The sequence below is a fragment of the Crotalus tigris genome, unplaced genomic scaffold (assembly GCF_016545835.1).
Source record: "Crotalus tigris isolate CLP2741 ecotype Arizona unplaced genomic scaffold, ASM1654583v1 scf7180000018371.15429387391:27106975, whole genome shotgun sequence".
NCBI lineage: Eukaryota > Metazoa > Chordata > Lepidosauria > Squamata > Viperidae > Crotalus > Crotalus tigris.
This window is the reverse complement of record NW_024096970.1, coordinates 3,597,111-3,615,619: the sequence shown is the minus strand read 5'-3', so window position 1 is coordinate 3,615,619 and position 18,509 is coordinate 3,597,111. Positions and strand designations below refer to the sequence as shown.

The 18,509-nt window shown below is 37.4% G+C and overlaps 1 protein-coding gene across 2 annotated transcripts in view; it reads right to left on the bottom strand.

The window, feature by feature from the left end:
• Positions 1-1,523: 1,523 nt before the first annotated feature.
• The window catches only part of FOXO3 (forkhead box O3), a 142,773-nt gene continuing 125,787 nt past the window's right edge, over positions 1,524-18,509 (bottom strand). For both annotated transcript variants that reach the window (XM_039351147.1, XM_039351148.1), the window contains one exon: positions 1,524-8,077. The gene's annotated coding sequence lies outside the window, so the exon portion shown is untranslated. The remainder of the gene's footprint in view (positions 8,078-18,509) is intronic.

The window sequence follows — 18,509 nt, the reverse complement described above, 5'->3', positions numbered from 1 at the left end:
CATAAGTCGAGGACTTTCCCTGCCCGGGAGCACCACCCACATGCATGGTGCCGCCCCCAGAGCTGGCCGAGGCATAGCTGGCAGGGGGCAGCAACGGCGCAGGGCGACCACCGGCTGGGCCACCAGCTGGCCCAGCCCAAGGAAGGTAAGGCACCCACCGGGCCCCACGCGCGCCAGCAACCCTCCCTGCGCCTGCCGGCCTCCCACCTCCCACCCCTGGGCCTCTTTTACTTACATTTTTAGTAGTTGCTCAGCAGGGAGGGGTGGAAACTTCCAGACAGCTTGCCTTCGCTGCAAACAACTTGCAGCACCATTTGCAGAATGGGACTTTTGGCAAGCTCAGCAGGGCAGAGACAGCCTGGACAATTCCTATTGGCTTTTGAAAGCCAATAGAATTAGACTCTATTCAATAGAGTCTATTCTATTGGCTTTCAAAAGCCAATAGAATAAAAGGGAGTAGCACAGCTAAGGAAAAGGGGAAAAAAATGACAGACTGCGTTGTTTGGCAACCCCCGTGAAATGGTCGTTCGACCCCAAATGGGGTCCCAACCCACAGGTTGAGAACCGCTGACTTAGGGTACTTGAGCTCAGTGACTTTTTTGAACTTTTCATTAGCCCTAATTGAACAATTTTTTTTTACAATTCCTTCATGTTTGCCTTCAATTACACCACCTCTCATCCTTGAAGTCTCATCCAAAGCATCTTGAGAGAAGGTTGTTTAAAAAAACATGCATTTGTTTTGAGCCACCTGGGTGTGGAGTAGGTCAATGTCAATCATATCTCAAGGCAAGAAGTTATATGAGGACACAGCTTGGTGGAAGGAGACTACTGAAGCCATTTGGAGCATGTGAGAAGCTGACACATGGTAAAGCACTGATGTGGTAAGGCTAAATGTTTTACTTACATCATTTCAATCTTTGAACTAAACAGTTTGAACTATAGAAATATAGCAAAGATCAACTTTCTATCTCCTAGAAAAGAAGCTTGACCATTTTGATACTTTTTGGATTAGACATTGAAAGTAAACATCTTCAGGACTATATTCAACGCCCCAATTCCATCAGATGAGATTCAGTGCATTTTTTCCTAATTTAATTCATCCAAGTCATCTAAGGAGTTTTGCACTTCTTACCTTATTCAAAGGGATTGAGTCTATGAAATGAGAGATCTATATAGATTATCATATTAGTTCAGCAACCAAAGTGGGATTGGAATCCAAGTCTAAATGAGTTCGGCTAAAAGAGTAAAATAAGCAATAAATGGAAAACAGTAGGTCCTCCTTCTGCTTTCAACATGCAGGAAGTGTGTAATTGTAAGTAGTCAGAAGGTTAGTTACTTCCACAGTTACTGTATCAGTCAATGTGTTGTTGTTTTTTCACTACACAGATTAACCATGAGAATGATACTACTCTATAACAACAAATGACGCATTATACCCAGGAATTGTTTATTTTTTCTCTCTCTCTCTGAAGAGATCTGCTTTCCCCAAACAGAAACTAAATAAAAGACAAATGAGTCTATACTTTCAGCATAGAGATCCATTATGCTTTATTTACATGCATCACACTTTATTTTACAAACTAGATTACCGTTGAGAATGGAGTACACAAGGCAATATCTACTAACATCAAGTGGAGTTAAGCTCTGCACCACTATTTCATTTGCAAAAGGGAAAGATTTCCAAATCAAACTGACATCCAATTGTTATGTAGTAAGGTAGTATATTCACCTATGTCAGCATTTGGTTTCAGAAAAGCCTCCTCTAAGTTTATGAGTGTCAGCTTTCAAATGAAAGTAGCTCATACAAAAAGTAAAAATTGTGTATCCCTGTAAAAGATGGCCATGTACTAAGGCAGTGATAAAATATATTCTTCAAAAGTATGTGGCTCAACAGTGAAAGAAATAATCCAGACAAGACAGTTTACAGATACTGTATACATGTTTTGTCCACTCATACAACTTTTTTTTAATTAATTAAAAAAAAGTTCCATACATGAACCCAAAATGTACAATATATCCCTCATCCTGGTCCCCTTCCATATCAGCTGATATTTCTGATACACATCATGCAAAGAATGTAATGAATGGAGATTGACTGCCAAGAAGGTATGTCATTTTCAAGAGCAACCTATTCAAAATTTTTTTTCTTAAGATAGATATGATGGACAAGGAAGTTGGTTAACTTATAATTTAGAAAAAAGTATTCCTGCAACAATAAAAACAAAGATGCAATTTTAAAAAAAGAATGGTATGAGCTATTCAGGAGGCAGCTAAAAAGAAATTGCTTGTCTTAATTTCAATTTTTAACGAGTTCATAATTCAAAAGTTAGAGTGATGGGAGTTAGTTATTTAATTCTATTTTACAAGGAGAGTCCCAAAAATCAATCAACAATCTTAGAATAATGGGAGTCTAATTCACGCACATAAAAAGGAAACTCCTCAAGAATGTGATCTCATGTTTAAGTGCTTTATAGCAGGGGTCCCCAACCCCCAGTCCGTGGACCAGTACCAGGATGCGGCATGCCAGCAACTGGTCTGCACAAACAAGCAAAGTCCTATCCATGGGATGCAGGCAGCACACAAAACCACACTCCCTCCGGTCCACAGAAAAACCTCTCTCCATGGAACCGGTCCCTGGTGCCCCAAATGTTGGGGATCTTTGCTTTATAGCACTGGAATACTCAGAACTATGTTCCGAAGTGAACGCCTAGATGTTAATTGATGGACAGTTGGGATGATATATGATTTGCAAACTCAAACTGTTTATGTAGAGCTTTTGGACTACTGTACTACAAGGTTAGGAGTTGACATTTGCCTTTTAAAAGATGGAGCCTTGTTTTGAAGAGTGTCCCAGCAACTGTATTAGCTTTCAGTGAAAGAAACATGCAATCATTTGGCTTGTTGGCCGAATTTAAAAGTTTTAAGTTTAAAACACATTGGTTGGGAATTCTGTTTCGTAGTGCGCAAATCAGAATTCCCAACCAACATATTTTTTGGTTGGCTGGGGAATTCTGGAAGCTGTCATTCCCAATACACCTGGAAGGTATCTGGTAGGGCAGTGTTTCCCAAACTTGACAATTTTAAGGCATGTGGACTTCAACTCCCAGAATGCTGGCTGTGGAATTCTGGGAGTTGAAGTCCACATGCCTTAAAATTGTCAAGTTTGGGAAACACTGTGGTAGGGGAACATTGGTTGCTCCTTGAGCCTGGACACCTCCCTTCCTTGCTCCTTTTTCCTGCATAAAATGAGGAGTTAAGCAGCTTTCACCTGATTGTTCACAATATTTTCATTCATTAGCAATTTTCAATTTGGTGTGAAAAAGTGACATCAATGTAAATTTGTAAATGAATAAATGGGGATGTACCACTTGATCCCAACTGAAAAACTGATTTATTCGCATTATGCTTATACAAACAAACATGGACCAAATTATGCAGACCTCTTGGATTTAAAAATGTGACGGTAAGCCATTATGTAGTCAACATTGAATGTGAAAGTGTCTGTCTCCTGCACTGGTAGTCAAGAAGAAGGGATTTCATGACAGCCCATTCCCATAATGCTAATGCACACGGGCATTAAACCTTTTTGGTCTGAGGGACTGTCTGATGATTTTATTCCTCTAATAAAAGCCTCATAATATGTGACATATTGCCATTTGATCTGTGAGCCATACAAAGCCTTGAATCCTTGGTTTAGTATTATACCTGAACTAGACCAGTATTTGAGGATTTATTGGCTGCTTGCTTTTGTCTAGCACCTCACTCCTTTAGGCTAATAGAAACAGCCTACTTTATAACTAGAGAAGAAAATTGGGCCACTCACTATATATTTTGTGGCCATCCTCCAGGCAAAAAATAATACAGAAAGCTTAAGGCTATAAGCAGCAGTCCATTGGCTAGCAAGTATCCTTGAGAGCAGAATTTTGAGATTGGGTTCCCAGTTGGGGACAGTACATCAAATATGGAGTTATTTATATTGTGAGAGGCAGAAGGACAAACAATAGGAAAAGAAGTCACACAGAGCAAATTGATGGATTTCCGTGCAATTGCTTTACATTAAAGGTTCCTGTGACTGAGAAAATAGTGCAGCATACTATGTTCCCTAGCTTGGTCTTCAACTCTAGAAAAAAAATTACTTGCTAATCAGCCTAGTCAAGAGCCTGTTAGTTCCAATGCTGTGAAGTGCAATCTAATTCACAAGGAGGGCGATGGTGTGGGAAACATTTCTGTAGCCTCTGAGACACTTGTGGGTGAACCTGAAAGAATGAGGCTTACATTCGCCCCCATTGACTCTAATAGTATCGGAATTTCAAATTACTATTTTTTTTTCAGAGAAGTGCAGTTTTATTGCAGTTTTTATCCATTACGATCCTAGGATTTGAATTTATCTTGTTAAAGCCAATGTTATCAAATTGCCTGTCATACCACTATCATGGCTGAAGAGGTTTGTGATTTGCCTTCCCCCCCCCCCCAGGAGGATGCTTTGTTACCATCATCATCATTTTAATATGTGCCTGGAATGCCATGACTGTCCCTAACAATCCTCTCAAGGAACTATAAAAATTCAGGTCACAGTTGCCTTTTACATTGCATCAAGCCAAGGATTTATATAGGTCAATATTATTTTCCATTGATGGGCAGCATATTCCCAAGAAGGCAGAACCTGAAACACGTTATATAAATGTCCGTGCCCTATCACTTTGCTCTGTTTCTTTCCCCTTCCCAATTTGCTTTTTATTAGTGAAATAAAAATATTTAAACAAGTATAGATGCTAACTGAGCAGATGGAGGTTTTCCTATTGAAATCTGTATGCGACCATCCGCGAATACAACAGCAGCTTAAATGTTACTCTTAATTGCTTACTGTTACAAACATGCAATCTGATTAATGCATGCTTACCGTAATGTCATATTGGGTTTAATATTTAATCTCAGGACAGTCTCAAAGCCTTACTGATATTTATGGTGGGTACTGAATTTGATTGAAATCAATGGGATTTAAAACCTGTATGAATTTGGCCAAGTTACAAATATGGTTCTTTGTTTTATGTCAATTAATCAGCAGGGGTGGGGGTGGGGATGACAAAAATAACTGTGACAATATCACAGAAAGGTTGCATCTTATGTACTTGTGTCAGATGTTGAAATGCAAGTACATAATTATCGCATTTATGTGATGATGTCACTGCACATAGGCTGTCATTGCATCCTGGTCACCTGATTAAAATTAGAGCTGAGAAATGAAGAATCTATTCCTTGTTCTGCATCAGCTTCCTGATATATTGCATTTTCAAGTATTGAAAGGAAACCCAGTCAAAGTAGAGGAAACCATAAATTTTGTACAATAATGGATTTTTTTTTATGCACAGAGTTTCTGTTAAGAAGACAGACAGAAACTTGGAAATAAATTGTCCATCACCAAATACATTTTCATTTCAAAGAACAAACAACAAACACCCCAAAATATCATCATTGGCTTAATTCACATATAATGATGTGCCAGATACTCATCTGTAGTAAAGGCATGTGAGCACATTCTTAACTAGCTTTGGTAATAGGTACCTGTAACTGAGTCTCTCAAGATAAGTCACTACTTTTCTCAAGCCCCTGGAACAGATGACATTTTTATAAGGTATTCCTTTCAAGGAAGCCCTTTCCAATGTGAAGAACAAGCACACACATTGGTTCTATATAATTAAAGAGATATGATAAACTATGCCCTGCCATAGACAAATATACCACCTTAATTATTAAAAAAATAGTCTGTATTTATTTGGAAAATGATAAAAATCATTTAACTAGTTTGAAAGTGTATATTCTATGAGCTATTTAGAACCACAACAGCACAGAATTGTCATCGTTTTAAAGTTATGAACTGTTATGACTTCATGTGTTCATCTAGAGAATAGCGCAGCACAAGGAGGAGGCAGCTACAGTACAAAACAAAACTTTCATCACACAAGGAGTTGTTATTTCACCAATATTACCTCAGAAGTTGGAAAAGAAGAGCAATATGGGGCCCACCGATGTATATGTGTGAATGTGCTTGAATGCCTGCATGTGCACGCGCAGTGAAAGGTGGCAGCTGAGAGGAATCATACCACGTTGGTAGATGATTCATGTGCTGGTGGAAACTCATGCACTGAAACTTTGGGTTAAAATGCTAGTCTGTTCTCTTAACAATCATGCATAATGATCTGTTTCTGTACATAATAAAATATATTTATATATTTATATGCATTCTGCTTTTATGCCAAAAAAAGTTCTTCATATATCACTTTGGAGAAATATGTATATGTTGTCCTAAGCCAAAGTGTCTTCACACCATTAAAAAAAAAAAATTAAAACGTACCATCAGGTTTTCCCCTATTTCTTTCTTCCCTTCTTTGCCCTACCTTCACATGAAAAATACCAATAAAAAGTAATTAAACAGGACTTGCACAGCACCATAACTTTCAGTCGTTATTACTATATAAATTTACAAAAAGAAATCCCTATAAGCAAAATATATAAAAACTACTTTGTTTTTCAATGGAATTTATCCAGTTACAATCTACGCTCCTATGAAAAGCTCTCTGTATGGATTTTCCCTCTCTGTGTCTCCTTCCTAACCACCTTTTTCCAGTTTCCACCATGTATCACAAGAGGGAAAGAATAAGGAAGAGAAAGATGAATAAATGATTATGAATGAAATAAATCATCCAAGCCTTGGATATTACAGATACATAAAACTCCGTTCTCATGCAATATATTCATTTTTTTCTTTTAGGTTTTGTGTTGTTATTATTAATAAGAGTAATAATTTGAAAGCAAGCCGTTGCCTTCTATGTGGTTATATTTGGCAAGTGGTAAACAATGCACCTCAGACTGGCCAATTGCTAAGCTATGGGAACAAACGAAAAAGCAAACATTTACTGCAGCATTTGGGCAAAACTGCTCGCATAACCCTAGGCTAGATTTAGATAGGAGTTACTGATTCCCCACAATGAAATGCCCTTTTTCTCTCACACCGAATGAACCCTAGTTAGGATGCAACATTAGTGGTGGCTAATTTTGTGAGGTAAAATCCACCCTTTCTTGGTACCAAAAATAAAAAGAAACACATAGAAGATTAGGAAAATATTTGGTTGGAGAGTTGTAGGGACTGGTTGAGAACTAATGAATTAGCTAACCAGTCCCCACATAAAAACACCAAAGCAAATACAGTCGTTACGTTATCTTACAAACTAACTCTTGAATTCAACTGGTTGGTTGTACTCTAAAGATTGCAGGAGTCAACAAAGTGTTCAGTGGCATCTTAAAGAGCAACGCTTCATGACACCCTCTGTCGTTGCATACCTGGAATGCTATCCTGAAGATAGAAACAAAATGCAGAGGGCATTGATACTTCTTGCATTGCATTTCTCTCTCCCCTTACTGTTTTCCATTCCTTGCTGTCCCTTACCATCTTGTCTTAGAATCCGATCCAAGTCATACCCAATTTGCTAAATCTTTAAAGTGCCACCATACTCGTCACTTGTGTTGCTGCAACAGTTTAATGCAGCTCCTCCTCTGGAAACTGTATTGGTATTCAAGTGCTGTTGATATTTCAAGCCCATGTTGTGCATTTAATTTTCATAAGGAATTGGCACATTAGAAGGGGTAAGTAAAGGAGGAGGAGAAAAAGAAAAAAGCATCCCTCACACCTTAAGAAGGGTGGGCTGGGGGAAACCCTGAAGAACAAAAGCCAACCTAAAAGCATCCTGCAACCCATCACCATTTTGGAACGCCATGTACTGATTGACAAGCACACTACTGTAAAGGCTACAGTGTTTTGAAACAGAATGGTGGCTGAACCAACATATCCTCAAGTTGGTGGTGGATCACCCTACAGTAAGAAAAATTTGCATACTTCAAAATGAGTTCAGTTCCAGATAAGTCAGTTCTTTCCTCAAGTTCTGGTGCTCACTAACAGTCTCTGTTTCATTAGGAAAAGAATGCAGGGTTCACAAATGCTGTAAACGACATCCCTGTCTTTGATGACAGTTGATTTTGGCAAGGATTTTTTTTTCTTTAAGATTCATGTTGGATGAAGGGCCTGGAAGAAAAAAAAACGACAAAATAATATTTAGTTAGTCATTAACCACAAACTGTTGAGGAAAGCAAATAATCCTAAGCATGAATTTCCAGCAATTTTTAAGCCATCTCAAGGAAACCTGCATTTGTTATTTTGCAGGTATCTTTGATGCTGGTGCAAAAGCAGTGACAATATATCAGCACAACCCAAAAAATTATATCCTAGCTATAGGATTGTTGTTGTTGTTATTGTTGTTGTTGTTAATTAGGAAATCATGATGCGTTCTACTAATAAATACATGATAATGTTTTTGTTTGAGGGTTCCTAGCAGGGTGGATAATAAACGATGATTTTTTAAATTTAAAACAGATTTTTTTTATTTTTATCAAATTTATTTTAATAAAATGCTTTTGAAGTAAATATCTAAATATTGTTTTCTATTTAAGATACATTAATAATTTAGTTTATTCAGCATGAAATGGAGCTTAATTATGTAGCACGAGGCTGTATATTCTGCAATATTTACATTTTTGGTAAACTCATTCAATGAATCCAAGCTCTACAAGCTGAGATAACATGCACTGCATTGATGCATTCACACAATTTCACAGTAACCATGAGATAAATCATAAAACAAAGTTCAGGAATATTCCTTTAATCCCATTGTTTTGCAAATCTATGTACATTACAGACTATATGATTGTTTGAAGAGAAATGCATCTATACCAGGCTCTAAGTGTTTTAGTTAAAAAAAAGAATTTGAGTAGTTTTCTAACTATGTGTGATTAACCTATTAACCTAAAATTGGTTCTGATATCGCTCTTTTACTAACATGACAGCTTATTATTCTAAATAGGAAACCTTCATTTTGTTTGCAAATAATAGTATTAAACATTCTAACCACCAGCAAGAATGAGTCCTTACATTTAAAGAGCACCTGTCATTTCAGATCCATCATGGCGGCACCTATTAGCAGACATCCCCTCACCTGCTGCCTGCCAGTCCCTCACCTTGTTGTGTTACTGCCACATCACCAGCTGTCCCATTAAAGTGAATGGGACTGTGGGTGAGTCAACAGCAGGTCAGAGGAAGAGCCGCTGTGGGACAGAGATGACAGTTGCTCTTTAAAAATTATGATTTAAATCGAGTTGATTTAAATCAAACCTTTTTACTAGTGATTTAAATCATGATTTACTGGTTCCTAGTAAATGAACAAAGTCATGCAAACTGTATTATGTAATATTCTTTATAAGCTATGCTTCTGGGACCCGTAAGCATTTAATAAGTAACTTCAGACATTACACAATTATGCGCAGTTCTGTTTTTCACACTTCAGCTGCCATAGCTATACCTTAAATACAAAAGGCACATCTTCAAAAATGGCAACTACTTTCAAATGCATCCTAGAAGAATTCTGGCAGACAAGCTTGGAGAATAATAACAAATATTCCATATTGATATAGTCAAACTTCATTATTACATTTTTTTCATTTTCCTCTCTCACATTTTAAAACAATTTGTTATAAGATCAAATGTAAGCATCAGAGAGTTGGGTTGGTCTAATATATGGTAAATATTTGTTCACCCATGTAAATCAGTATGAAGATGCATTTAATTCTTATGTAACTGGACTTATCCTAGACCTGTATTAGCCACCTTGATTCAGATTTTTTCTGGGAGGGGAGACCTTTTGACATTTCAGTCCATTAATTTCTGCCCCATCACAGAGAACAAATCTCTTTCTCCCTAGAATCCACCAACATCATTTGGCTTTCTGAGGTCCATTTGCTGTTCCCTCGGATCAAAAAGGGAGAGCAAAATTGATAGTTTTGATGCTCTCCAGATGCTGACTGGGAGAGATTCTAAGGAGACCTACAAAATTTGCAGACCAAAGAATTCACTATTACCTGCTATACTCCATTAGCTTGGGGATGGATGAGAGAGTGAGAAAATGAGAGGAGAGAAGCAACCAGGAATTAAGGAGAAACTTCCTAAAAGTGAGGACAATTAACCAGTGGAACAGGTTTTGCCTTCAGAGGTTGTAGGAGGTGCTTCATCACTGAAGGTTTTTAAGAAAAGACTCGAAAACCACCTGTCTGAAATGGTATAGGCCAGGGGTAGGCAACTTTGGCTCTTTTAGGACTCATGGACTTCAACTCCTAGAATTCCAGAGTCAGCTGTGAGTTGAAGTCCATGAATCATAAAAGAGCCAAGGTTGCCTACCCCTGGTATAGGCTCTCCTGCTTGAGCAGGGGGTTGGAATAGAAGATCTCCAAGGTCCCTTCCAGCTCTATTTCTGATTGATTGATTGATTCTGGAGAGACCAACTATGGATTGGTTTTGGAAGGCAAAATGGCTCCTTCTTCAACAGATATCTACATATATCATTAATCTATGTTTATAATACGTAGTCTATGTATTATGGTCAGCTTGCTCCCCACCAGTTCTTATTTTCTTGGCCAATGCAAAGCAGTTTGAAAAAGAACATGTTGAACAAAAACCATGCAACTAACATAAATATTGAGGCTACAACTGCCAGCCAGCCAATGAAGTGATACATTTTTTCCTCCACTCCTGAAGATAAAGAAGGGGGAAGGAGGAAAGGAAAGCAGGTGCTCTTTGAATGAACATGAATAATAGTGAAAACGACTTCCTTGCCTCCTACCAGTTTTTGCCTGCTCTATCTGTTGTCCTCTGAATTGCTTGCTGTGAATAAGTTGGGGAATGAAATCATTTTTCAACAGCTGTTGCAAGAATGCCTGCATTTCTCCTCACTTATTTACACTTTTGTATCTTCTCGGATGCAATACTTCTGAGTACATTAGTCCGCAGTGGTGCTACCTGATGAGTTTTAACTGGATTGTTCTGTAGTTTTCACTTGAAAGATGCTCAAGCAGATCACTGGGAAAGATTTTGTGAAATTCTGGAACCTCACTTTCAACAAAACCTGCATGCAACGTAGATTCTTTGTGACGAATTGATGACACCTCCGTTACAGTGGGACGGACTCAATATCACCCTTTGGGTTGGATTCTAAGATACATTCATTTAAGCAAGTATCGGGGGGAAAAACATTTTCTATGCATTCCTTTCTAATACAAAAATTCATTAGAGAAAATTGCAGGTTTCTAGTTGAAGAATGTGAGAATGGGGCTTAAGGGCCTAAAAAGCAACTAGCATGGTTTCCTGAAATAGCCTTAAATTAACATTTCAGCTCAATTTGCAGCTAAATCTCCTGAGCATTCAAGAAAGCTTAGGAAATGCAAACCAAAAAATATATTTCTATAAGTTTCCTATTTTTAATGATCACATTATTAAATTTTTAAACAAGAAAGGTAAAAACTAACAAGAACTAATAATTAAGTTGAGAGAAAGAGAAAGAATAAAGAAGGAAAGTTTTCTCTGACCTGCCTATAATATGTTTAGCTTAAGAATACAAAACCTTATGTCTGAATATTGTACATTTAAAGTGAAACCAGTGATGCAAGTTAAAATTTGGGAGATTTTATATATGGTTAACTGTAGCAACACTAGTGTACAAAGATAGAGAAATATTCAAATACCCACAACGGAGGAAATGGATTGTGAAGGCAACAAAATTAGCAGAAATGGCAAAAGTGAACTGTCCACTCAGGGACTTTTATATGATAAGGACTTTATAAAATAGTAAGGGCTTTTATAAAAGACTGGAAAATTTTTATAGATCTTTTACTGAAAACGGGAAAAAAGTGAAATGGTGATTTTTGGATTTGAGGATTGAAAAAAACACTCAATAGGGGGCTAAAGAGACTATTGTAATGTAAAAGAAGGAAAAGAGATTATAAGTTTGTAACTACTGTAAAGAAGGTCAGAGACATTAAACAGGGGTCCTCAACCTTGGCAACTTTAAGATTTGTAGACTTCAACTCCCAGAATTCCTCAACCAGCAAAGCTGGCTGAGGAATTCTGGGAATTGAAGTCCACAAGTCTAAAAGTTGCCAAGGTTGAGAACCCCTGCATTAGAAGACTGCTTCTTCAATTAACTTTTTTTCTTTAACTGTATTGTTCTCTTCATTTTTTCCTTTTTTTTTCTCTTTACAAATTTCTATATAAAAATGTGCAATAAAAATATAACATATGGGGAGGATTATATGGCATTATTAACAACCTCAGGCTTGAAGCCAACATGAATATTGAACCTCAGTATGATCTTCAGTAAGGTTACCAAAAAAATTAACCAGAAAAACCACTAAACTCCAAATATTTCTGTGTCTATGCACACTTATATCAACAATAATTATGTGGAGGAAATCATTCAACGAAATATGTATATAATATTAAAATTGTTGCTAAGAGAATCTACTACTATTATAATTTTAAGCAGATTGTAAAAAGAAAGGGGAAAAGCAATGGCCAAAAGATTTTTTAGTTGGTTCTGTAAGAGCTTAGGTGATTAATACTTTCCTAAAATCCACTAGCTTCTACACCTGTACTAATTAGGTCAGTGGTTCTCAACCTGTGGGTCAGGACCCCATTTGGGGTCGAACGACCATTTCACGGGGGTCGCCAAACAACGCAGTCCGTCATTTTTTCCCCCCTTTTCCTTAGCTGTGCTACTCCCTTTTATTCTATTGGCTTTTGAAAGCCAATAGAATAGACTCTCTTGAATAGAGTCTAATTTTATTGGCTTTCAAAAGCCAATAGGAATTGTCCAGGCTGTCTCTGCCCTGCTGAACCCGCCAAAAGTCCCGTTCTGCAAACGGTGCTGCACCAGTTGAATAGTCCTCGACTTATGACCGGTTGAGTAGTCCTTGACGTACGACCGGTTGGGGTCGCAGCATTAAAAAGGTTGAGAACCACTGAATTAGGTAGTACTGAAAAGCTCTGCTGCCTTTTGTACCAACAGTTGCCTCTTGCTCTAACTCTTAACTTGCAAGGTCCTTCCCAAAAGGCAGCATCACCTGTTGTCTTTAACCGCTTTCTTTGATTCTCAGACCCTAAATACAATCACAAAAATGGTGCTGGTTTACAGGATTATTTCACATAGAGTGACTTGATCAGAGATCATATGAACTGGACAGGATAGAACAGAATCGTTTAGGTATTTTTTTTTTAAATATTGAGTTTATAAAACACACCTGAGAAATAGAAATGGCTAGCAAACTGTGGTTCCCCACCATTCTTACTTCACTCCAACCCAATGGAGTAAAACAATACTCTGGCTAGACTATATTTATGCTGCTTGACTTCAAAAGCTATTGTATAAGTCAGTGGTGGCGAACCTATGGCACGGGTGCCAGAGGCGGCACTCAGAGCCCTCTCTGTGGGCACGCACGCTGTCGCCCCAGTCCTAGGCCTTCAGCTGGGTTTTATAAAACCTTTTCGCTTTAGGCCTCCGCTGCTGCGTGCAAAAAAAAAAAAAAGGTCCAATGAGTCAATTTCAACTTCTCGCAGGAAAAAAACAGATCTTGTAAAGTTGGAATTGATTGATTGAACTTTTTAGTCCCACCCAGTCTGCCATTACCACCGCAGCCACGCCCACCCACTGGGCCACGCCCACTCGGCACTCAACAATGCATAAGTGGGTTTTGAGTTGTAGTTTGGGCACTCAGTCTCTAAAAGGTTCGCCATCACTGGTATAAGTGATCATCTAAATTCATTCCACAATGTTCACTTGGAATTAAATGTCTGAGGTTCTGATCTCAACAAAAGTGGCAAAGAAAAGAGTCCTTAAAGTACTAATCATGTAGATTAGCACCCTGTTTAGTTCCTGCAGACTTTAATTATGATGTGTTAGAAGTTACAATAGTTAAAAAAGGAAGGATGATCCTGAAACTGAGTTTCAGCCCACCAACAGGAAAGTCCTAATACTTTATGCTACATAAATTCTTAGAAAAAGGTGGTCTTTGTGCATAGTATGATCATAGTGCATCACAGAACACGTAGGAGGAACTAATGAAGTACAATTGTGTCCTTTCTCACCATTTTCAGGGATAAAACAGGTTATATATTAGTAAATGGTGTCAATCCACAAATTATGTCTATTGATTTATATGCTAGTTTGTTTGCTTTATGGCTCTCACTAGATGGTTGTATTAATACCAATTACTTTAGAGCAGCTCTATTATTAAGTTTATTCAGTATTATTGTCCAACATTTACAGATATGGTTGAATGATATAGATGGATTCCATCAGCTGATAGGACAGAGTATAGAACATGTATACAGTATGAACAATAATTTAGAGGAATTGTATTTCCACAGCTTATAAACGTTAGTATGAACATAGATATATGTCCATTTCATATATAAGGAATTAGTTTTCCACTAATATTTCCTACTTTAAAAATACATTAGTATTTTTCCCAAACAGCCCTTTAAAGAGCATGATAATGATTTAAGAAGAGTTTAATTTCTTGCTATAGTATTATGCAGTTATGAACTAATTGATTTTGTATCAACTATGGAACTTCCTGAATATCTTAGGCATGCCAGTCTCTTCACCTTATATTAAAAAAATAAAAGGAAAGGAAAAATGAATTTATAAAGCTGTACTGAATAAGAGCTACTTTGTATACCATTCATAATATAGAAAAAGTGGATCTTCATTGAAAAAAGACAGAAGAAAAATCTTATTGGCCCAGTTCAAAGATTCCAAATTAATCTATAAAGGTGCTACAGATCTGAACACTGATTGTATGAAGATGACACTGCTTGGGTAAATTGTGTTCTCTAAATAAGAGAGTGTTTCATTTCATTCAAAATGCACAAATATTAATGAAAACAAGCCACAGGATTAGCCTTTATATTTCCAATTTGTTATTCCAGAGAATAATCAGGCACTCCTTTCTGCTATATGAATTCCTAGCATTGTTTTTCCTCCTCTGTTGTCTGGGGAAGCATACATCTTTATTATGGTTATCATGAAAGCCATTCTTCCTGTCATGAAGAACTCTCATTTGCTAATGTTGTTAAATGAATTTGACAGGTCAGAAAGCCAAGACAAATCATTTAAAAGGAGCCAACACTGTTGTGATGTGCTATAGGACATACAAAGCCCCCAAGATGCTTAATAATAGACAGCTCAAGAGGAAAAGTGTAATAAAAGATTCTCCCATAAATCAAGTCCTTCAGTCCTCCTCAAATTCAATTACTTCTCCGGGGAAGATTAGAAAAACATTATTTTAAATGAAGAGTAGACAAAAATTAAAAAGACTGGAAGATGCCAAATAAAAGAAGAAGAAAGAGTATACACACTAAGCATATATTAAGTACTATGTTACCTTTGTATAGTAAAGATCAGATTAGCAAGGAATATAAAGGAGGATATTCGTAAAATATATGCTAGTGTAGGTCTGCAGTTATTATAGTATATTAATTACAATCCGTATTCAATGGCAAGCAATGCAGGTGTATGGGGTGGGTTTTCAAATGCCATACTGAGCTCCTAAAGCAGTGGTTCTCAACCTTTTTAATGCTGTGACCCCCCAACCGGTCGTAAGTCGAGGACTACTCAACCGGTCGTAAGTCGAGGACTACTCAACTGGTGCAGCACCGTTTGCAGAATGGGACTTTTGGTGGGCTCAGCAGGGCAGAGACAGCCTGGACAATTCCTATTGGCTTTTGAAAGCCAATAGAATTAGACTCTATTCAAGAGAGTCTATTCTATTGGCTTTCAAAAGCCAATAGAATAAAAGGGAGTAGCACAGCTAAGGAAAAGGGAAAAAAATGGCAGACTACGTTGTTTGGCGACCCCCGTTAAATGGTCGTTCGACCCCAAATGAGGTCCCGACCCACAGGTTGAGAACCACTGTCCTAAAGCCAAACAAATACTGGCTAAATTCATACATGCTGCTGAGCCACAAGCAAATTACTACATAACATGATTTATATGTGAACCAAAGCAATTTTGGCAAAGATCATTCAGCCGCCAATTCTTACTCTTTTTCAATACCTACGGGTAAAAAGTTCAAAAGCAAATTAAAAATGGAAGCCCAGGTCATGATCATTTTTTACAGGTGAGTCAAAGAGCTATATAATATTTCTCCAGGATCTCTAAGTAGGCATAAGGTATAAAACTGAAGTTAGAGCAAATATAATATTTAATTTGTGAAATGTATCAATTCAACTGTTTTAAATTTTAAAATTGAATGTATTTCAATTCATTCATGAAGAATTCTCAGTACTGTATCACTCCATAATATGTTGCAAAAAGGCAACACTTAGTTTTGTTTGTGCAATGCTTCGTTATGAATATAGTGAAACAGTCATTTCCAACTCAGTGCTTCTACTCATACAATTGGGCAAAGCATAATGTTTTAATTCCTGGCCTCTTTGGTGAGTCAGCAAAGTTAATATGGCTCCATCATCCATGAACTTTTAGGGTAGCATACGCCAGGACACAGGATTATTCCAAATTCCTGATTCAGAAGTAACAACCCTTGGAGAGTTACTATGGTTGAATGAATGGTTACTCCTACTCATAGAATGAATTTGTGAGAATGATCTGAAAAGCATGCAGCTGTTGGTCATTAGTAAAAAAATTGCCACACAAAAGTAGCCAATACCTTTCAATCAACCTGAACTGAACACTGAATTAAAATGAAACAATTTAGAGTAAAATTGTTACAGCCACATCCAGAAGACACTGCTTGTATATTTACGACATGCTAGGATTTAGCTGCTGCCCTTCCTACCTCTGCTAGAATACCAAATTACCATAAATAGAATCCTGCATGGAAGAATTCTTTTTTAGTAGCTGAGTTAATTAAAATCATGGCAATTGTTTCCAGTCCAGCCTAGTGTTGGTCCTTGTTTTGCTGCACTTTGCTAACTTGGAAAATAGGCAGTCTTAAAGGTTTGATTTAAAAAAAAAAAAAAAAAACATTACCACAAAAAGCATTCTCGAAAAATCTTGGCAATTCAAAATGGAGAAGGAAAACAAACTTGAAATCCTAAAGTAAAACTTTTGACAAATATTCACAGGAAAAAAAATCAATCCCAGAAAACTGTATACTCTACAATATGATCCTAAGTCAGTTTGATACAAAAGTGAATGCATTATGAACTCCACCCAATGTTGCTCTGCCTGGTCTAAAAATATCAGGCAATGCTGTCATCCTGTGCTATCCCATAATTTTGGCAACAGTAGGAACAGCCAGTTTCCAATTATCTTTCTTGAATCTTATGAACGTAATGGCCTTCAGAAAAGCACAGAGAAAATCTCAAATAACGGAAAGCCTGTAGTATATTATGCCCACAAAATTGTTTACCAACTTATCCCTGGCTCTTGATGAGCGGTTTTTCAGGACCATGTACTGTATAATCCCATCCCTAAATTCTTATTGCTTCTCTGGAATGAAAAGGGTAAAAAAAAAACCCTGGTGTTTCTGAAAAGCAGTAGAAGAGAAGGCTGACTTTATCTTTACACATACAACTGTGTGACCAATGAGAGAAAATTTTAGCAAACCTGTATATTCTAAGGAGAGGTTTGGGACAAGCATAAATAATGGCCAGCTAATGAACCAAGTCACACTTACAAAATAGAATATAAAATATAATAATTGGTTCACCTCTTTCGGTGTTTTTCTCCAGCACTGACATGTATGCTTTTGAATGAACGTTGCAAATCATGCTACAACTGATGCTACAATACGAGATAATCAACATTATTGTGGTTTTCCTAAATGGCTTTATATTACAACCACAATATTTTTTGCTTTACTCTTCGCTTTACTGTAAATGTACAGATTTAAGTTATCTTCATAAATTATAAATATGTATTATGTACTAATGTTCATGCATCTTGGTTTTAGTTTTGAAGAATAAATAGTGGCTCCATTTGTTTATTCTGCTAAAAATCCTGTTGGGAGGGAGAGAGGGAGGGAGGGAGGGAGGGAGGGAGGGAGGGAAGGAAGGAAGGAAGGAAGGAAGGAAGGAAGGAAGGAAGGAAGGAAGGAAGGAAGGAAGGAAGGAAGGAAGGAAGGCAGGCAGGCAGGCAGGCAGGCAGGCAGGCAGACAGGCAGGCAGGCTAACTCTAAGCCAAGAGGTAAACTATATGCATTTTTCTTTTCTGGTACCTCCTTCTACTTTCATGCTGTGAAAAATGAAGTGACAAAAGTATTTTTGCCAACAGCATTGCTTACTGGAGGAAATGAAATATGAGGATTTTTGCCAGTCAAAATGCTGCTTAAATCTAAGCAGCAGAAGTCAATCTAATGCTTAGTCTTCTTAAAAATGTACCTGAGCATTCTTTGATAGGAATTTGATAATCATGGCTGCATCCTCCCTTAGCATTTTTGGCCAATGATTACAGTATTAAACTGCACGCCACAGGGAATTTGTAGTCCTCTTAAAAATCATACCATATATGATCAAGTACTATGCTACTTACAATATTTCAGACATTTTTGTCAAACCCAAATTGACCCCAAATCTAAGCCACATCTTATGTAAAAATGTCAGCCAGCTTTTA